General features: G+C 35.7%; 1 pseudogene; it reads left to right on the plus strand.

Annotated features, from left to right (window-relative positions):
- Positions 1 to 13,659: 13,659 nt before the first annotated feature.
- The window catches only part of LOC133104934 (E3 ubiquitin-protein ligase Mdm2-like), a 30,547-nt pseudogene continuing 22,145 nt past the window's right edge, over positions 13,660 to 22,061 (plus strand).

The following is a 22,061-nucleotide window of genomic DNA, read 5'->3' on the forward strand; positions in this document are numbered from 1 at the left end:
CAGATGTCTAATAATGATAACTGTAAATATGACGAACTGAAAAGTTAAAAGGCTGTCAGTAAAAGTAAAATGTTTTCATTTTAATTGCTAGTCATTTAAATGTTCCCTCTTGCATGTTTGGATTATAGAAAATGCACAGAAGTGTTAATTATGAGTTCCATTTTAATAAGGACATGTCCCCCAAGTTTAGATTCAAGAGTACTTAACTTCTAGCCAAATAAGGAAAAACTGAACTACTTCTTCTTTTCAATTATGTCTAATAAATCACTGTAGATAAAATAAATCACAGCATAAATTTTAATGAAACCTATATATTACTTCTTCAAAATGTTTCTTAATATGAAATACAAGATCATGACTTCAGTTCCAAATCCCATTACTCAATTGTCATACCTTCGGTGTGTCTTTATTCCTGAGCTGATAAAGCCAAATACTAATATCCTCCATTCAGTTCCTATCATGTTAAATATTTCTCAGGGCAGAAATACTTGTAATAAGTCCCAAACTATTTTTAAGTTCAGAGCCTACCCTATAATCCTACTGCTGTCAACCATTTGTGAATTAAAGTACTTATCTTTAAAACTGAATTGCATTTTACATTAAATGAGCCAGAAAAAGCAATGTTGATTCTAACGGGAACAGGCATGATAATCTCCTGGAAAAGATGCTTTTCAAAGTACTGATTCTTGGCAGCTATAGTGGTTCACTGTCTACTCTACTTGGCCATGGGATAAGCATTGCAGACAGGGACTTTGAAATGAGACCAGACATTAGGTCTGCATTCAATAAATACCAGAGGAAAAGAGGTCACTCTGTACAGCAACCAGCAGGGTAATTGCATCCTAAAGGACAGCAGAATTTCTTGTCCTGTCCCATGAGAGCAGTTTGGGTTGCATTGATCTCACTGGTTATTGTTGGATCTCATCCAACAGGTTGTCAGGACCCAATAGTTGATCATGCTCCACACACACAAATAAGAAAAGCAAGCTGAGACAGAAAAATTCCAGTGACTTCTTGGAATAAGAGAACAAATTTTATTTCCTTTTAACCTCCTTCTGTAATCCATCAAAATTAATGAGTTCATTGCTGTACATTGAAGTCAAAACAAATGCATTCAGCTTCTGCACACGGCCCCTCAAGCTAAGGTGTCGCCATCATCGTTTCCCATGAGAAACTCTGGTCTGAAGTGCAGGGGGCGAGGCCTCTGAATGCGGCCCCCTGTGAGCAAGTGGAACTAGACTGAGCACAGAGGAAAAAAGTAAAAAAGTTTGGAGAGGGGGCTTCGCTGGTGGCGCAGTGGTTGAGAATCTGCCTGCCAATGAAGGGGACACGGGTTCGAGCCCTGGTCTGGGAAGATCCCACATGCCACGGAGCAACTCGGCCCATGAGCCACAATTACTGAGCCTGCGCGTCTGGAGCCTGTGCTCGGCAACGAGAGGCCACGATAGTGAGAGGCCCGCGCACCGCGATGAAGAGTGGCCCCCGCTTGCCACAACTAGAGAAAGCCCTCGCACAGAAACGAAGACCCAATACAGCCATAAATAAATAAATAAATAAAAATAAAATGACTAATACTCTTAAAAAAAAAAAAAAAGAGAAAAAAAAAAAGTTTGGAGAATCTTGAAGTCGTAAACCTCAGGTCCAGATGTAAACCTGGGTGGAAGGTGTAACCTGTGTCTCAGACACTGGTTGAACCCCCCGACGCTGAACTCTGGAGCAGAGAAAGCAAGTGCCCAGCGCCCCACATGACTCAGACCTGACGCGTGGCCCTCAGGAGACTGCACCTGACTGAGAAGCCCCTGACAGGAGGCTGACCCTCAGGCGTCTGTGAGACCCCAGGAGAGGAGCTCTCACAGAATGCCCAGGCCTTAGGTGACCCCATGATAGGATGGCTGCCTGAGCCATGTGGCTGACAGGGTCTTGGTGCTCCGGCCTGGTGTCAGGCCTTAGCCTCTGAGATGGGAGAGCCAAGATCAGGACACTGGACCACCAGAGACCTCCTGGCCCCATGTAATATCAATTGGCAAGAGCTCTCCCAGAGATCTCCATCTCAATGCTGAGACCCACCTCCACCCAACGGTCAGCAAGCTGCAGTGCTGGATGCCCCATGCCAAACAACTAGCAAGACAGGAACACAACCCCACCCATTAGTAGAGAGCCTGCCTAAAATCATACTAAGTTCACAGACACCCCAAAACACACCACCGGACGCAGCCCTGCCCACCAGAAAGACAACATCCAGCCCCACCCACCAGAACACATGCACCGTCCCCTCCACCAGGAAGCCTACACAAGCCACTGAACCAACCTTATGCACTGGAGGCAACACCAAAAACAATGGGAACTAGGAACCTGCAGCCTGTGAAAAGGAGAATGCAAACACAGTTGGTTAAGCAAAATGAGAAGACAGAGAAATACACAGCAGATGAAGGAACAAGGTAAAAACCCACCAGACCAAACAAATGAAGAGGAAATAGACAGTCTACCTGAAAAATAATTCAGAGCAATGATAGTAAAGATGATCCAAAATCTTGGAAACAGAATGGAGAAAATACAAGAAACGTTTAATAAGGACTTAGAACTAAAGAGCAAACAAACAATGATGAACAAAACAATAAATGAAATTAAAAATTCTCTAGAAGGAATCAATAGCAGAATAACTGAGGCAGAAGAACGGAGAGTGACCTGGAAGACAAAATAGTGGAAATAACTACCGCAGAGCAGAATAAAGAAAAAAGAATGAAAGAATTGAGGACAGTTTCAGAGACGTCTGGGACAATATTAAACGCACTAACATTCGAATTATAGGGGGCCCAGAAGTAGAGAAAAAGAAAGGGACTGAGAAAATATTTGAAGAGATTATAGTTGAAAACTTCCCTAACATGGAAAAGGAAATAGTCAATCAAGTCTAGGAAGCGCAGAGAGTCCCATACAGGATAAATCCAAGGAGAACCACAACACACATGTTAATCAAACTATCAACAATTAAATACAAGGAAAAAATATTAAAAGCAGCAAGGGAAAAGCAACAAATAACATACAAAGGAATCCCACAAGGTTAACAGCTGATTTCTCAGCAGAAACTCTGCAAGCCAGAAGGGAGTGGCAGGACATATTTAAAGTGAGGAAAGGGAAAAACCTGCAGCCAAGATTACTCTAGCCAGCAAGGACTGCATTCAGATTCGGTGGAGAAATTAAAACCTTTACAGACAAGCAAAAGCTAAGAGAATTCAGCACCACCAAACCAGCTTTACATCAAATGCCAAAGGAACTTCTCTAGGCAGGAAACACAAGAGAAGGAAAAGACCTACAAAAAGAAACCCAAACAATTGAGAAAATGGTAATAGGAACATACATATTGATAATTACCTTAAATGTAAATGGATTAAGGTTCCAACCAAAAGACGGAGACTGGCTGAATGGATGTAAAAACAAGACCCATACATATGCTGTCTACAAGAGACCCACTTAAGACCTAGGGACACATACAGACTGAAAGTGAGGGGATGGAAAAAGATATTCCATGCAAATGGAAATCAAAAGAAACCTGGAGTAGCAATTCTCATATCAGACAAAATAGACTTTAAAATAAAGACTATTAATGAGAGATAAAGAAGGACACTACAGAATGATCAAGGGATCAATCCAAGAAGAAGATATAACAATTGTAAATATTTATGCACCCAACATAGGAGCACCTCAATACATAAGGCAAATGCTAACAGCCATAAAAAGGGAAATTGACAGTAATAAAATAATAGTAAGGGACTTTAACACCCCAGTTTCACCAATGGACAGATCATCCGAAATGAAAATAAATAAGAAAACACAAGCTTTAAATGACACATTAAACAAGATGGACTTAATTGATCTTTATAGGACATTCCATCCAAAAACAACAGAATACACATTCTTTCCAAGTGCTCATGGAACATTCTCCAGGATAGGTCATATCTTGGGTTGCAAATCAGGCCTTGGTAAATTTAAGAAAATTGAAATCGTATCAAGTATCTTTTCTGACCACAATGCTATGAGACTAGGTATCAATTGCAGGAAAAAAAACTGTAAAAAATACAAACACATGGAGGTTAAACAATACGCTACTAAATAACCAAGAGATCACTGAAGAAATCAAAGAGGAAATCAAAAAATACTTAGAAACAAATGACAATGAAAGCAAGACGACCCAAAACCTATGGAATGCAGCAAAAGCAGTTCTAAGAGGGAAATTTATAACAATACAATCCTACCTCAGAAACAAGAAACATCTCAAATAAACAACCTAACCTTGCACCTAAAGCAATTAGAGAAAGAAGAACAAAAAAACCCCAAAGTTAGCAGAAGGAAAGATATCATAAAAATAAGATCAGAAATAAATGAAAAAGAAATGAAGGAAATGATAGCAAAGATCAATAAAACTAAAAGCTGGTTCTTTGAGAAGATAAACAAAATTGATAAACCATTAGCCAGACTCATCAAGAAAAAAAGGGAGAAGACTGAAATCAACAGAATTAGAAATGAAAAGGGAAAAGTAACAACTGACCCTGCAGAAATACAAAGAATCATAAGGGATTACTACAAGCAACTATATGCCAATAAAATGAACAACCTGGAAGAAATGGACAAATTCTTAGAAAAGCACAAACTTCTGAGACTAAACCAGGAAGAAATAGAAAATATAAACACACCAATCACAAGCACTGAAATTGAAACTGTGATTAAAAATCTTCCAACAAACAAAAGCCCAGGACCAAATGGCTTCACAGGTGAATTCTATCAAACATTTAGAGAAGAGCTAACACCCATCCTTCTCAAAATCTTCCAAAATATAGCAGAGGGAGGAACACTCAAACTCATTCTACGAGGCCACCATCACCCTGGTACCAAAATCAGACAAAGATGTCACAAAAAAAGAAAACTACAGGCCACTATCACTGATGAACATACATGTAAAAATCCTCAACAAAATACTAGCAAACAGAATCCAACAACACATTAAAAGGATCATACACCATGATCAAGTGGGGTTTATCCCAGGAATGTAAGGATTCTTCAATATACGTAAATCAAACAATGTGATAGCGCAGATTAACACACTGAAGGATAAAAACGATATGATAATCTCAATAGATGCACAAAAAGCTTTTGACAAAATTCAATACCCATTTATAATGAAAACTCTCCAGAAAGTAGGCATAGAGGGCACTTACCTCAACATAATAAAGGCCATATATGACAATCCCACAGCCAACTTCGTTTTCAATGGTGAAAAACTGAAACCATTTCCACTAACATCAGGAACAAGACAAGGTTGCCCACTCTCACCAGAATTATTCAACATAGTTTTGGAAGTTTTAGCCACAGCAATCAGTGAAGAAAAATAAGTAAAAGGAATACAAATCAGAAAAGAAGAAGTAAAACTGTCACTGTCTGCAGATGACATGATACTACACATAGAGAATCCTAAAGATGCTACCAGAAAACTGCTAGAGCTAATCAATGAATCTGGTAAAGTTGCAGGATACAAAATTATTGTACAGAAATCTCTTGCATTCCTATACACTAATGATGAAAAATCTGAAAGAGAAATTAAGGAAACAATCTCATTTACCATTACAACAAAAAGAATAAAATACCTAGGAATAAACCTACCTAAGGAGACAAAAGACCTGTATGCAGAAAACTATAAGACACTGATGAAAGAAATTAAAGATGATACAAACAGATGGAGAGATATACCATGTTCTTGGATTGGAAGAATCAACATTGTGAAAATGACTCTACTACCCAAAGCAATCTACAGATCCAATGCAATCTCTATCAAACTACCAATGGCATTTTTCACAGAACTAGAACAAAAAATTTCACAATATGTATGGAAACACAAAAGACCCCAAATAGCCAAAGCAATCTAGGAAAAGAAAAATGGAGGTCGAGGAAACAGGCTCCTGGACTTCAGACTATACTACAAAGCTACAGTAATCAAGACAGTATGGTACTGGCACAAAACCAGAAATATAGATCAATGGAACAGATAGAAAGCCCAGAGATAAATCCACGTACATACGGTCACCTTATCTTTGAGAAAGGAGGCAAGAATATACAATGGAGAAAAGACACCCTCTTCAATAAGTGGTGCTGGGAAAACTGGACAGCGACATGTAAAAGAATGAAAGTAGAACACTCCCTAACACCATATACAAAAATAAACCCAAAATGGATGAAAGACCTAAGTGTAAGGCCAGACACTATAAAACTCTTAGAGGAAAACATAAGAAGAACATTCGTTGACATAAATCACAGCAAGATCCTTTTTGACCCACCTCCTAGAGAAATGGAAGTAAGAACAAAAATAAACAAATGGAACCTAATGAAACTTAAAAGGTTTTGCACAGCAAAAGAAACCATAAACAAGACAAAAAGACAACCCTCAGAATGGGAGAAAATATTTGCAAATGAAGCAATGGACAAAGGATTAATCTCCAAAATATACAAGCAGCCTATGCAGCTCATTATCAAAAAAACAAGCAACCCAATCCAAAAATGGGCAAAAGATCTAAACAGACATTTCTCCAAAGAAGATATACAGATTGCCAACAAACACATGAAAGGATGTTCAACATCACTAATTATTAGAGAAATGCAAATCAAAACTACAATGAGGTATCACCTCACACCAGTCAGAATGGCCATCACCAAAAAATCTACAAACAAATAAATGCTGGAGAGGTTGTGGAGAAAAGGGAACCCTCTTGCACTGTTGGTGGGAATGTAAATTGATACAGCCCCTATGGAGAACAGTATGGAGGTTCCTTAAAAAACTAAAAATAGCACTACCATACGACCCAGCAATCCCACTACTGGGCATATACCCTGAGAAAACCATAATTCAAAAAGAGTCATGTACCAAAATGTTCTTTGCTGCTCTATTTACAATAGCCAGGACATGGAAGCAACCTAAGTGTCCACTGACAGATGAATGGATAAAGAAGATGTGGCACATATATACAATGGAATATTACTCAGCCATAAAAAGAAACGAAATTGAGTTATTTATAGTGAGGCAGATGGACTTAAGAGTCTGTCATGCAGAGTGAAGTAAGTCAGAAAGAGAAAAACAAATACCGTATGCTAACACATATATATGGAATCTAAAAAGAAAAATGGTTATGAAGAACCTAGGGGCAGGACAGGAATAAAGACGCAGACATAGAGAATGGACTTGAGGACACGGGGAGGGGGAAGGGTAAGCTGGGATGAAGTGAGAGAGTGGCATGGACATATACACACTACCAAATGTACAATAGATAGCTTGTGGGAAGCAGCCGCATAGCACAGGGAGATCAGCTCGGTGCTTTGTGACCACCTAGAGGGGTGGGATAGGGTGGGTGGGAGGGAGATGCAAGAGGGAGGAGATATGGGGATATATGTATATGTATAGCTGATTCACTTTGTTATAAAGCAGAAACTAACACACCATTGTAAAGCAATTATACTCTAATAAGATGTTAAAAAAATTATTACAAAAAAATAATAAAATAAAATAAAATTAAGAAAACAAGTCCATTTGTAATAACATACAAAAACTTGGCATACCTAGAAATAAATGTAATAACTAAAAGAAGAGTAAGAGAGATGCAGTAAAAACTACAAAGCCTGTTGAAAAAATAAAAGACCTAAGTAAATGAACATGTATCTGTGTTCATGGATTAGAAGACAAGATTTTTAGGATGGCAATACTTCTTGTGTCAATCCACAGATCCAATGCAATTCTTATCAAAATCTCAGGTGAACTTTATTATTCCAGAAATTGACAGGCTGATTCTAAAATTTTATGGAAATTCAAGGGACCCAGAAAATTTCATCTTGTTAAAGGGGAATAAAGTTGGAAGATTCACAGTACATGATTTTAAAACTTACTACAGATCTATAGTAATCAAGACCGTGTGATACTGGCTTAAAAATAGATTTATAGATAAAGTTAATAGAATTGAGTTCATAAATAAACCCATGTATTTGTGGTCAATTGAATTTTGGCAAAAACAAAAATGCTATTCAATTGGAAAAATAATTAATCTTTTTAGCAACTGGTGCTCGCATAGCAGGATATTTACTTGCAAAAGAATGAAGTTGGAATCCTGTTTCACAAAGTATACAAAAGCTAACAAAATGGCTTGAAGAAAAAAATGTAAGTACTAAAACTATAAAATTTTTAGAAGAAAACAGGTGAAAAATTTTGTGACCTTGGATTTGGCAATGGTTTCTCAGTTATGACATCTAAAGTACAGAAATCAAAGAAGACAGATAGATTAGACTTCATTAAAATTAAAAAACTTTGTATTTCAAAGAACACTATCAAGAAAATAGAAGCTTAACCAAAAGAATGAAAGAAGGTATTTGCTAATCATGTGTCTGATAATCTCTAGTATACAGAAAAAAAGAAATTATATTACCTCATGGTAGGCACAAACCAAAAAAATCTATATTAGATACACACCCAAAAAAGAGCAAGGAATCTAAACATAGCACTAAAGATAATCATCAAATCACAAGGGAAGAGAGTAAAAGAAGAAAGAAACAAAAAACAAAACAATCTTGAGAAAAAAGAACAACACTGAAGTTATCACACTCCCTGATTTCAACCTATAATACAAAGCTACAGTAATTAAAGCAGTATGATACTGCCAAAAAAACAGACAAATATATCAATGGAACAGAATAGAGAGTCCAGAAGTGAACCCACACTTATATGGTCAATTAATCTATGACAAAGAAGGCAAAGATATACAATGGGGAAAAGATAGCCTTTTCAATAAATGGTGTTGGAAAAAACTGGACAAATACATGTGAAATAATCAACCTGGACTACTTTGTTACACCATATAGAAAAATAAACTCAAAGTGGGTTAAAGACTTAGATATAAGACCTGAAATGATAAAACTACTTGAAGAAAACATAGGTAGTACTCTCTTTGACATTGGTCTTTGAAATATTTTTTGGATATGTCTCCTCGGGCAAAGGAAACAAAAGTAAAAATAAACAAATGGAACTACATCAAACTAAAAAGCTTTTGCACAGTGAAGGAAACTAGCAATGAAACAAAAAGGCCACCTACTGAATGGGGAAGATATTTACAAACAACATATCTGATAAGGGGTTAATATCTAAAATATACAAAGCACTCATACAACTTAACTTAAAACATTATAATCTGATTAAAAAATGGGCACAGGACCTGAGTAGATATTTTTCCAAAGAAGACATACAGATGCCCAATAGACTCATGAAAAGTTGCTCAACATCACTAATCATCAGAGAAATGAAAATCAAGTCCACAATGAGATGTCACATCACATATGTCAGAATGGCTATTATCCAAAAGACAACGAATAACAAATATTGGTGAGGATGTGTAGAAAAGGGATTACTTGTACACTGTTGGTGGAAATGTTAATTGGTGCAGCCACTGTGGAAAACAGTATGGAGATTTCTCAAAAAAATAAAAATAAAATTATCATACAATCCAGCAATTCCACTTCTGGGTATTCTTCCAAAGATAACAAAAACACTAATTCAAAAAAGTATATATACCCTTTTGTTCATTGCAGCATTATTCACCAAGGGAGCAACTGAAGTTACCATCAATAGACAGATGGATAAATAAGATGTGGTGTATATATATATACAAAAGCATACTACTCAGCCACAAAAAAAGAATGAAATCTTGCCATTGTGATAACATGGATGGACCTAGAAAGTACTATGCTAAGTTAAATAAGTCAGGAATCTAAAAACAAAACAAATGACAAACAGAAACAGAGTCATAAGTACAGAAAACAAACAGGTAGTTGATAGAGGGGAGGGGAGTGGTGGGATGAGTGAAATAGATAAGGGAAATTAAGAGGTACAAACTTCCAGTTAAAAAATAAATGAACTAGAATATAGGAATACAGTTAATGTAATATCTTTGTGTGTAGGCTGATGGGAGTTAGACTTATCATGATTTTCATTTTGTATAGAAACATAAAATCACTACGTTGTACACCAGGAACTAACATAGTGTTGTAGATCAATAATACTTCAAAAAACTCAACCAACCAACCAACCAACCAACCAAACAAATCTGATCTCTGAAAAAAAGATCATATTTGTAGTTATGAGAGGAGGGGGCAGCGGTAAGGGGAATTGGATGAAGGTGGTCAAAAGTTACAAAGTTTTATTTATACGATAAATAAATACTAGGGATTCATATATAATATGATAAATATAATTAATAGTGCTATGTCATATATGAAAGTTTTTTTTAACATGTGTTAACATATTTTAACACTTTTTTTAATACTTTTTTAAAAATTTATTTATTTATTTATTTATTTATTTTTGGCTGTGTTGGGTCTTCGTTTCTGTGCGTGGGCTTTCTCTAACTGTGGCGAGCGGGGGCCACTCTTCATCGCGGTGCGCGGGCCTCTCACTGTCGCGGCCTCTCTGGTTGCAGAGCACAAGCTCCAGATGTGCAGGCTCAGTAGTTGTGGCTCACGAGCCTAGTTGCTCTGCGGCATGTGGGATCCTCCCAGACCAGGGCTCGAACCCGTGTCCCCTTCATTGGCAGGCAGATTCTCAACCACTGCACCACCAGGGAAGCCCCTGAAAGTTTTTAAGAGAGTAAATCCTAAGAGTTATCATCCCCAGGAGAAAATATTTAAAAATTTTTTCTTTTATTTTGTATCTATATGAGATGATGGATGTTCGTAAACTTATTGTGGCAATCATTTTATGATGTATGTAAATCAAATAATTATGTTGTACACCTTAAACTTATATGGCGCTGTATGTCAATCATATCTCAATAAAACTGGAAGGAAAAAAATATCCACGTATTAGTGAATTGGTGCATTTCAAACCTGGGTTGTTCAAGGATCAAGTGTAGTTTACATCACTTTGCTCAGAGCCTTCTAATGACTTCTCATTCTGCTCAAGATACTTACATTAGTATAAATTCTATTCTTTTTCTTTTTTTCAGCTTGAATTATTTCTGATAAGAAATGTCTTATTTCTCTGGTCACTATTAAGAGTATTTCCTTTTCATTGGTTTTCAACAGTTGGATTTGGATCTCTCTTGGTATATGTGCTCTTTTGTTTTTTATGTTTATCCTCTTAAGGTTCTTTGAGTTACTTAGGTCTTTGTATTTATCGCTCATCTAATCTGGAAAATGTTCAATCATTATTTCATCAAATACGTTTTCTGTCCAAATCTTTTTCCATTTATTTTTTTTTTACTCTTTTGCATGTGTGTTAAACATCTTTGTATTGTCCCATAGGTCACTGAGGCACAATTTATTTTTATTAGCTTTTTTTTTCTTTGTGATTTAGCTTTGATAGTTTCTATTTCCTTCTCCAAATAAACTGATTTTTTCCTAGTGTTCAACCTGCTGTTAAACCTATCCAATCAATTTTTTTTCACTGAAGGGTTTATAGTTTTTAGTTGTAAATTTTCAATTTGGTCCTATTTGGTAGCTTCAATTTCTTTATTGAGATTCCATATTTGTTACCTCATTATGTCAAAGAATATTCCAAAACATAGTGATCAACAATAACGATTTAGGAAATACATTAGAAAAATATGCTGAACTCACACTGGCAAATATTAAACAAACCATAAAATTGCTATTACAAAGTATTTTTTATTTGACCTTATTCATTAAAAGGACAATTTATTGATTTGGACATGATTGTGTGATTCATTTCATATTTAATCAATTTATTATTAGCAGGTCTGATTTAGAAATGATCACCAGGAAATAACTACTGGGGTGACTCTTGACACTGTGAACTAAAGTACACGGCTAAAGGTTGTGTGAAAATTGTGAATGTATTCTGTGGTTTCTGGGATTAGAAATATCAGGGTAATAAAGGAAAGATAATATTGCTTGAATTGTGCTAGAAACTATTCTGTTTAAATTCTTCAAATCATCAGACGTAAAATGATAAGAACAGAATATAGTTCTCAGAGATTTGTGTTCAAAAGTAACCTTCTATACTTAAGAAAAATATATATATGTACATACACATATACATTTATAAAAATATATGTATGTATTTTTATTTGTTAACATTTTATTAAATAAAACTAATTATGTTTCATTATTTTATTTTCCATTTTTTTGTTATTTTTTATATATATTCAATACTATTCTGAATCTTACATCTCAGCTATAAAGAAAATTTATAGTTTCCCCACATTTGACTGTCTCAGAATGTAAATAACATATCCAATAAAACATTAGGAAACTAAGTAATCTTTCCTAAACTATCAATTATTAAAGGAAATTAATTTATATCACTAGAGGAAGGATTGAATTGACTTTGTATTCTCATGTCATAAGTTATAATTACAAAATCATTTTCAAATAAAGGAACAGTTAAAGAAAATGCAGCCAAAATAAAATAGTAGGAAAAATAAAGAATTATGTTAAAAACTTTATAAATAAAACATTATATTGTTTTCCTGGATCTTATTATGATTATGGTATTTACTGTCATTTCTTTTCTCATTATGAATAAATGCTTACTAATTTTATATGTTTTCCCTATAGAAGTGTTTGTCAAAATTGTATATGCTTGAGGCCAGAACAGAACAGAGAGAGAACTCACACAGTTATGCACACTTCTATGTGGGAATGAACATAAAAATATAATTCATAACCCCCAAATATAAGAATATTTAGCAAACAAATGCCAAATATTTTTTCCCTTTACCTTTTCCTCTTCCCCCTTTCTTCTTCCTCTCCATTATCCTTCTGTGTCCAATATCCTCCAGCTTTTCTGCAGTCAGCTACCGATACATTAATGACTTTAGTTTTAGAATTTTTAAACTTAAGCTACACTTTTAATGAGGATGAAGACATCAATCAAAGAGGACCTAGTAGTGATCTTAGTATATGAGAAAACATGGCCAACTAGAGCTCTCAACCCACATACATCTACAATTAGTTGTGCTACTTTGGACATGTTATTTGAACTCGCGGGTTTCACTTTCCTCCTTTATAAAATGGAGTCGAAAAGCCGTGTGGGTGTTTGTTAATTTCAAATAAAGTAGTGCAAAGGTAAGCACAAGGAAAATATAAAAGTTTCAAATTTTTATTGCTTACTTTGTGTCTTAGTAAAAGCTTTCTATGAAAAAAATGTAAATACCAGAAGAAACTGTAAAAAAAAGACAACAGATACAAAAACAATATATTTAAGGCACATACTGAAAGAAAGAGGATACCTCCCAAGTAAAAACTGTCAGATAAGAAGAGAAACTTTCACAGAGTAAAGCGAATTAAACAAACACAGTCGTCTTCGTAATTCAGCGAGCATCTCGTGAAGGAGGCAGAGAGGAAGCTCAGTCCTCTGGCGTCCCAGTGAGCACGTGGTCGAGTCTCCTCCCGCAGGGGCCGCCGCTAACACGGAGGCCTGGGGTACATGACCAAATACCAGGTCATAGGGAACATGAAATTTAGTGAGAGGGTAAGGATCTTCTGTCAGCTTTGGCATCCATTTTCCAGTCACTTGACACTGTTCCCCAAAGACGTCGGCAGAGCATCTGCTCTGTTGACAGCATGAGCTGCTTGACATTTCTTCTGAGGAATGAACGATTAGGGTTCTTGGAAAGCAGGATGGAGCCCGGCAGGGAGCGCACAGCTTCCGTCCACCTCCGCAAACCGCCTCCCGAACGTCATGGATGCGATTACATTCAAATTTTTCTCTTAATAAGTAAGTGAAGGGCTAAACCACAGCCTGCTTCTGTTACCAGATCTGCTCTGGGCGCAGTTCCGAGGTTTCCACACTGACGGCAGGAAAGGATGAATGAAAGGTTTTCTTTCGAAAGCATGTGTGTCTGGTGCAGGCCTTGGGGTGGACCTGGACCACACAGAGTTCATCGCCTGTTTTTATGACCTTTTCTCATTACTAAGACAGGTTTTGAGTTACTATGCTGCTTATTTCTTAAAGAAAGTGTATATAATGGTATCAAATGCCTATAGTAAAAACTTAAAAGCCTGCAAGAGGTATAAGGAAAAATAAATCAGCCTTTGACTCCACATTTCCAGGATACACTGCAATGTTAGCCACCGTCACCAGGTTCTTATGTATCCTTTAACCAGCATTTATAGATTTACAGCATTTTTTTCTTAATGACTGCTTGGTATTCCACTGCATGAAGGTATTTCCTAAAATTCCTATATTGTGTGGTATTTACATCATACCAATACTGTTTTGATAAAACTACTGCAATGAACAGCCTCACACATTCAGGGAAAGGCAACCAAATTTGGTTAAGAGCCTGGAGTGTAGAGTCAAACTATCTAGAATCAAATTTGAGCTCTTCTTCTTTTTTTTTTTTTTTTTACTAGCTTTGATCTTGGGCAACTCACTTAACCTTTATTTGCTTTAGTTTCCTCATAAGTAAAATGGGATAATAAAGTAGTACTGGCTTCATGGAGTTTTGTGAGGATACAATTAGCTGATGAGTACATACATAAGTGGAATACCTAGGCCAGTATTGATATGCCTTTTAAAAGGTATCACATACTTCTATTCCCACCCATAGAATATGAAAGAGCCAGTTTTCATTCTTCCTCAGTAGCAGAATATTCTAACATACAAATAACCTTTGCAATTGATAGGATGAAAATTACATTTCACTGTTGTTTTAAATTTTATTTCTTAATTACAAAAAAATAAGGGTATTTATATGTTCTGCACCATTTTAACTGATTTTTTGGTGAACTCTCTATTACTATTTCCTCTCCCTATTTTACCATTTTGTTGTTCATCATTTTTCTACTAACTCATGGAGATGCTCTATATCTTAAATATGACAAGTATACTTCTATCCGTGTGTTTTTTATCTGTTGACATTTATTTTGATATTTATATTAGGCCAAGACTTTAAAAAATTATCTATTTTAATAATACCAAATATCAGTAAATATTAGTAAATTAAAATATCAGTATTTTAATTTATGACTTCTGGTTTCTTTTATGTGCCTTAGAAGACCTTTCATCCTCCTTTAGTAGAATGGAACAGAGAACCCAAGGGGAAAATCACCATACTTGGGTGTTCAATTTGTTTTAGAAGTGATTCTGTAGATCAGTGGGAAAAAGACTGTTTTTCCAAAGGGAGATTGGATATCCATATGAAAAACAAAAGTTATTTGGCCTCTTTGTCACAGTACAGCAAGTCCCCTACATATGAATGAGTTCCGTTCTGAGAGCGCATTCATTAAGTCCAATTTTTTCATAAGTCCAACAAAGTTAGCCTAGGTACACACCTAACACAATTGGCTATAAAATACTGTACCGTAATAGGTTTATACTTTTCACACAAATAATACATAAAAAACATACAAAAAATAGAGAAAACATTTTTAATCTTATAGTCCAGTACCTTGAAAAGTACAGTAGTACAGTACAACAGTTGGCATACAGGGGCTGGCATCAAGTGAACAGGCAAGAAGAGTTACTGACTGGAGGAGGGAGAGGAGGTGGGAGATGGTAGAGCTGAAGGATCGTCAGCAATAGGAGAAGGAGGGAAAGTTGCAATTTCACCCATGCCTGACGTTGATGGCACAGGTTCTGGTTCCTTGCTGGATTCAATTCTATTTACCCTCTTGATAAAATGATCCAGTGATATCTGGGTAGTAGCTCTTTTTTTCTTGTCATAGATGACACAGTAGCACTGGATTGCATTCTGAATGGCTGCTGCAACCTTCGTGTACAATTCTACATTTGGGTCCTGTGCCTCAAAAACTAACAGTGCCTCCTCAAATAAAGAAAATCCCCTTGCCATTTCCTGCATTGTGAATCTCTTCAGTTCTTCAGTTACTTCTTCCTCTTGTCTCTCTTTGTCCTTTCTTGGTGCTTGGAGCTTCTTCGCAGTACCAGCTATATCACTGTTGCTTTTACACTTGCTTCCAGGCATCCAGAAATAAAGATACGGTACTACTGTACTCTATACAGTACTGTATAGTAAAGTACACAAAAGCGTAACCACTTGTAGAGGTGTATGCATGTGACAATGTACACCAGACACGTGAACTAACTTACGTGATTGGATGTGTGAATGCATGTTTGCATCTTTGAAAGTTCGCAGCTTGAAAGTTCGTGTGTAGGAGACTTACTGTACACACAAAATCAAATTCTGGGAGGTTGTATACCTATATGTGAAAGACACAACTTTCAGAAAATCATGGAGAAGAATATATTCATGACCTTGTGGTAGGAAAATAGAATAAAAGAAACTGATACCATGAACCATAAAGGAAAGTTTGATAAAATTTGACTACCAAAAGTAAAAATTTACCTCCATCAAAAGCTACAATTAAAAGGAAAACCCACAGAGTAGAAGACGCTTACAACTCATGTAATCAATAAAGGCTTTATTTCCAGAATATATAAAAAGTGTCTTCAAATCAATAAGAAAAAGTGCATTATTGAAATGTAGGTAACGCAGTTTAAACAGAAACTCCATGAAAGAACATATCCAAATGGTTAATGTGAAAATGTGTGATGACTCATTAGTAAGCAGGGAAATGCAAATTCAATAAAAATAAAATGTCACTGCCTATCTACTACAAAAGACTGATAATGCCAAATGCAGAGAGAACTTAGAACACATTGCAAGTGTAAGTGCAGAAGCATTACTACGTCAGCAAAGAGTTTAGCATCATCAAGTGAAAGAGGATGGTAACTTGGGCAGGGTGTGCAGTTGAAGTGGTGGAAGGTAGTAACCTTATGTACCTATTTTGAGGAGAGATGATAGATTTGCTGTTGGAATGTATGTGGTGAGGAAGAAAAAGATAGAGTGAAGCATCATTTCAAGGATTGGTCTGAACAAATGGATGAATGAGGTTGTCATCAATCAGTGTAGGAAAGACTGTAGAAGAGCTTTTATTTTTCATGGAGGAGGGGATGGTTCAGTAATTCAGTTTCCTGCCATGTTAATTTGAAATACCAGTTATGAATCCAAGTAGGATAGTTGCAGATACAAATCTGGAGTTCAGGGATAAGAACCAGGCTAGGAAACTATACTTGGATTCATCAGTAAAGGGAAAGTATTCAAAATTATGTAACTGGAAGTAATTACCAAGGCAGTGAATATAGGGAATGAAGAAAGTCAGTAAGAAGACTGACCACTGAAGTTTAAATGTTTGTGGAGGTGAGGAAGAACCAGCCAAGGATATGGAGGATTGGTAGTGAGATAGAAGGGCAAGCAGGAGATGGTGGTAACCTGGAAATCAATCAGAAAAGAATATTTTTAGGAGAAGACAGTAATCAGCTGTTAAATTCTGTTGACAGGCAAGGCAAGGCAAGAACCAAGAACTGAGGCCATTGGTGACCTTGAAAAGAAAATTTTCAGAAGCCTGGTGGAGATGAAATCCTGAATGAAATGGGTTCAAAATAGGGGAGAAACCAGTAGTAGAATATAGACAACACTTTTGAAGAGTTTTGCTGTAAGGGAAAGGAAAGAAAAAGCAATAACAAGAGAGGGAAGTAGAGTAGATAGAATAGGATATGTGTATGCTGATGAGGGAGATACAGTAGAAAGATAAATTATAATGGCATAAAAAAGAGCAGATATGGAAGCAATATCCTGGAATGGGCAAAATTCATGAAATCTCATGTGCAAGTTGACAAACTTCTGTTAGGAGTAGAAGTAATTCACTTATTATAACACCAGAGAAGAAAGATCATTGCAGCACGGCTGCAGATAGGTGGTCAGATGTATTAATAGAAGCTCCTGAAATATTTTCTAATCACTTTTACTTTCTCAGTAAAATAGGAAAGAAAGACATCAGCTCTACATAGAGAAAGGGGAGGTCTATAGGGATTTTTTAGGAGAGAGAAAATGATATGCTGTTATCTTCCAGAAGAGTGGGAGAGTGAATGGGCAAGGGAATTGTAATAAGAATGCCAGGAAGCAGTAAAATACTAATTTGCACAGATTTTTATGTAAATATGCAACAATATGACTTTTTAAATCACAAAACAGTATTTTTTTCTTTTATATACTGAAATCACTTATTGTGTTCTGAGAATACTTGACGGACCAGATGTATGTGGTCATTGTTTTTAGGGAGCTTACAAAACTCTTCCTCCTCTGAGGTCCTCTTGGGAAGCTAAAACATTATTTCCATTCATAGTAAACTACTGAGAAAACAGGCTTTGGTTCATTCTTTAGATATGCATTCAGAACATACAAACACAAAAACTATACGAAGAAATTTAATTTCTGACGTATTTCATTTTAAAGGACATAATTATTCTCATATTATTTCAAAGTAAATTATCTGTGAATTGCTTATTTCTTATCTGTCTTCTGGATTTTAGGGGCAAAGAGGGCAAAAACAACGTTTTCAACACCATTCAATCTTCGGGTCCTGGAATGGTGCTAGCACATGCTAAGAGCAAAGTGACTATTTGTTGAACATATAAATTAATGGAAGGAACACAGTATACCAGAATATGCTACTTGAAGAAATACCTGAAGAGAAAAAAGAATCCCACATATTTTCCATTTCTATATTCTACACTATTTTGTTGAAGTGGAGACTTAATAAATATTGGATAAATGTGATTAACCTATTCAAAATATTTTGACTATAAGACGTATGTAGCCCTAGAATATCACAGGAGTACAGTATAATGGAACTTACAGAGAATTTTGCTAGATATTGTTTAAAAAGATTAAGAAAAGTTCTCAGCTCACTGAATTTCCATCTTCAGCAAATAAAGAAAATGTCATTAATTATTAATGAAAGCCTTTTCACTTATTAATCTGTGAATTGTACGTGTAAGATGAATTCGCTGTTAATAACAAAATGTGAATATGAAAGATAACATGCCCAACTATCAAGTTTGCCGAACAAAGTAAAGTTCTTACCTCTCCTGGGGATGAATTTCATTAGGAAAAATACATTGATTATTGTTAAGAATGGAGAACAATTGGGCATGGATGAGGAAGTTATGACATTGATGCATATTCCTCTATAAATACTGAGATTTATCCTGTGCATCATTCAATACATATTTGTTAAAAATAGAGTTAAAGGACCTCATATCAGTGATCTAGGAACATAATGTGAGAAACATGATAAATTAAATGATTGATTGTTCATGTTTTAATGCTTCACACATTCACCGATACTGAAAAAAAATTGTTCATTTATTTAGGCTCATTAATTATGAACTTAGGATCATTTAGGGATTAAAAAAAAACAACTTCCAGGTTAATATTTTGTTGTCAGTTTCTGAATAAGTTTCTTAAGAAAACTGGTGAACTGGTTAGCTATGGAATCCATTATTTCAAGTTTCTCATTTTGACTTCAATGTGAAAGTTTACTTATTTATTTATTAAATACAAGCTGTGGTGTAATTTATTTATCTATTAAATACAAGCTGGTGTATTCTGTTTTAATTATGAAAACATCTGTAAAATATGTATGCTTTTTATTGAATTAAACAATTAAAGAGATATATTTTGTACTACCAAAAGTCAAATTTCAATAGGACTACATTGGGTTGCTTAATGGCTTTTTAAATTTTGTAAACATGACTAATTCTGTTTTATTGATGACTTAATAACTTAAAATCATGCAAATATAATTTATTTTGCCTTGGCACTAATGCAGACAGTACTTGCAGTAAGCATACAGTTCTCTATAAATGGTACTTCTCCTCAATAGGTGAAAAGACAACTGGTAAGTATAGTAGAATCCTTTTCCTCTAAAAATAGTGATGATTCCAATAAGTTATTGCTACTCATTGACTATGGTCAGAGTCTTATAAGTTTCAGGAATGAAATTTCTGTTGGCAGCCTTAACATCTCCCTACTTGCAAGGAATGTGCAAGTTAGGGGACCCTGGTCTTCTCTCTTGGTCTGTTTCCTATAAGTGGGACTCCTTGAGGACGGACTATGTTTCTAAGATCTCTGGCTTTCTTTTCAGACAGAATGCTTGAAATTACTCAGCTATATATTTAGCATGTCCACCATTACACTCAGCACTCCGAAATGGATATTGCCTCTGTCATCATTTTTTTTTTTTAATGTATCAGTTTTTGGGTGTTTATTTTTAAAATCAACCACTTTACTGAATCATCACACCTTGCATGTGCATTGTAAACAATAAATCCAAACATCAGTTAAGGGCAACACTACATTACTAATTGTATCGTAACCAAGATAAACCATTCTTCATCCGAAAAAACTTTCCCATCTTCATCATATATATTTTTTCAATGACTAGAACATTAAGTCTTTCATTGTGGACCTGTATATTTATATATATTTATTTTATGTATATTTGGTAGATTTTGTGTGTGTGTGTGGCATCATTTATTGAATCATTTTAATGATTTTTGAATGTCTGACCTGGCATTGGTACGTCACCTGTGTTTGTTTGAATTAGTTCCTGACTTTAATCTTGGCTTGAAGGCTATGGGGTTATTAGCAAAGTGTTGCTCCTATATCATACAATCCCTACTGCTTTCCCACTACATCATCACTTCATTGATTAGGCAGAGTTCATTGTACTGCTCCAACATGAGCAGAGATTCTTTTCAACAGAACTTGACCTTTCTATAACTTCTTGCTATTGATAATTCCCTGAATTGAACTTATTTCTAAGAACTGCATCACCATTCTCACATTCATGAAAAAGAGCCAGCTTTCTCTTTGTTCTATACACAGCCAAAAGCTATGAAATACATGTGTCTTCTCTGGTCAGCACTTAACTCAGGAAGGCGACTGGCTACCTGAATCCAGTTCCTCTCTCAAACTCACCAGTATGATAACTTACTTCAACTCTATATGGGGATAGTAAAAGGGAGGGGAAAGAATTGCTACAATAATGGGGCTTTAACACCATGTAAAAAAACATCAGTTTGAGAGGAAGTGTTTTCCCCAAATATTCCATGTCTTTCCATATCCTAACTCACTGGGTTTCGCCACAAAGCTTATGGTCAACCAAGAATGTGATTATTCTTCTACCATGAAGGAGATCAACATTGCTGCCTTACTGTCACGAGGCCACTTCCCCAACGGTAACAGCTGCTCTTCTTGATCATCTTCTGGGAATACCACGACATAATACAGATTTGGCTACCCAGAAGTCTAAGATATATTACAACAGTGCATTTACCAGTTCCATTCTAGTTCCATACTGTACCTAAGACTAGGGTTTTCCAATGTTCCATCCCAAATTATTTCAAGCTACTTGGTCCAGAACAGTTTTTTAGAGATTCTGTAATGGGGTCAAATGACCACATCAAGACTGATGTAAATTTCAATAAATACATGGACCAATTTGAATACAAATCACTTGCCATTATCAGATTTTTAAGAATAAAATTATCTATAAAGCTGAAGAAAATAAACATATGCAATTTTTGAGTCAATCTAAACAAAAAAATGTTAAAATAAATCAAAATCCCCTATTAGCATATCTTATATTAGTATACTTCTTCCTGGAAACAAGAAGTCACATATTCCTATGTTCCTTAAAAAAAAAAAAGACAAAAGAGGGAGGAGGAATAGGGAGAAGAAAAGAGGAAAAAGAGAGGAAAGAAAAAAAGGAAGAAAAGCATGTTCCATGTCAAAATTCTCCAGAAGTGTACATGCAATCATACCAATTAAGGACAAGCATCAAATTAATTTCTAAGCGTTTTTTAGTTGCTCATATTCTGGCATGAACAAGGTACCAGAATGTGGAGTACAGAGGCTCCTTGTCATTTGTCTTGCTGTGTTTCAGAGCATCTAAGTGCCTACTCTTCTATGATCAAGTTTCCTTTCTACACTCTAAAACTTTTCTACCAATGCTGCTTCCTCCTGACAGTAGGGTGTTTATATTGATGACAGGCAATCCTACTGGCAAAATACATTGATTTATAATTTGGACAACTCCAGTTATTTGATCTCCAAATAGTGCTTGATCTCATTCAGTCATATTTGCGTGTCTTCAATTTCCTGATATCCCTAAACATGTTATCAACCTAATTCTGTCTGTTCTTCCAACTTGGG

This window comes from Eubalaena glacialis, chromosome 14, assembly GCF_028564815.1.
Source record: "Eubalaena glacialis isolate mEubGla1 chromosome 14, mEubGla1.1.hap2.+ XY, whole genome shotgun sequence".
Lineage (NCBI taxonomy): Eukaryota > Metazoa > Chordata > Mammalia > Artiodactyla > Balaenidae > Eubalaena > Eubalaena glacialis.